This window comes from Ctenopharyngodon idella, chromosome 24 (genome assembly GCF_019924925.1).
Source record: "Ctenopharyngodon idella isolate HZGC_01 chromosome 24, HZGC01, whole genome shotgun sequence".
Lineage (NCBI taxonomy): Eukaryota > Metazoa > Chordata > Actinopteri > Cypriniformes > Xenocyprididae > Ctenopharyngodon > Ctenopharyngodon idella.
The window spans coordinates 21,331,576-21,332,788 of NC_067243.1; positions in this window are offsets into that span (position 1 = coordinate 21,331,576).

The window sequence follows — 1,213 nt, forward strand, 5'->3', positions numbered from 1 at the left end:
AAATAAATGGATACAAAACTATATTCGCTCCAAAGATAAATTATGGTATTATATCCTTAATATAAATGTTTAATTTATAATATAAATGAAAAACCAAACTTAGATCTTAGTCTTAAACTGGAAGGTGTACATTTTAAAGACAAAAAATGTAATAATAATTATCTCAGAACAATGTGCCAAATTTCCACGGTTCCGTTAGCTATTGGATTTTGGAGATCACAATTTCAAGATGTCAATTGGAAAGAGACCTTTACAATTTTCAGACGCTTTTGTGTCACCAATAAAATTAGGGAGGTATCATTTAAGATTGTTCATCGTATTTATCCTGTAAAACAGGTAATTTCAAAGTTTTGTAAAGATATTGACCTGAAATGTGTTTTTTGCAAAGAGGGAAATGAGAGTATTGTACATTTATTTTATGATTGTATATATACAAAACTATTTTGGTGTGATCTGGCTTTTTTTGTGAAAAATAGTACTGATATTGAATTACAACTTAAAGTAAAAGATGTTTTATTTTTTTATGAGAATACTGGTGATTTCAAAATTTGGTATATATTGTGAATTTACTCATTATATATGGAAAATTCTTTATCCACAAATGTAAATGGGGAGGAAAAAAGCCTAATTTTGCTCATTTTAAAATAGAAATAGGTCACTACTTGTATACATTAAAAAAAAAACAAGAAATAACAAAGCCAAAAAAACCTGTAAATTATTTTAAAGCCTTAAATCTATTCTGTGAATAATTTTTAATGTCTATACTTGTTTATACATGTGAATTTGCTACTTTCTCTTCTTTTTTTATCATAACATTTAATTTGATGTATATATAATGTAAAATCTTATTGCCCTTGTATGTTTATTGTTCAATTGCAAATTGCAATAAAAAAAGAAATAAAAAAAAAGATCTGTTTATAACAACAAAAAAAAGAAAAAAAAAAGACAATATTCTAAAGATGGCGGTGCGCTTGTTTCTCTGGTAAATAAGGTCTATAGTCTTTAGTTTTATGCAAATTTATATCCTCGTGCATGCGGCCGCTTATTTAAAATACTCCAAATTCACTAAAATAAGAACGAGTTTAAGAACAAATTCACGTGCGTACAAATACGAACTAATCCACGCAATTATTAGTGAATGAGACCCATTGTTGACTGTTGAATCATGAAATATCAGCAAATTTTGTGACTGTAAAACAAGCAGGAAGCATGC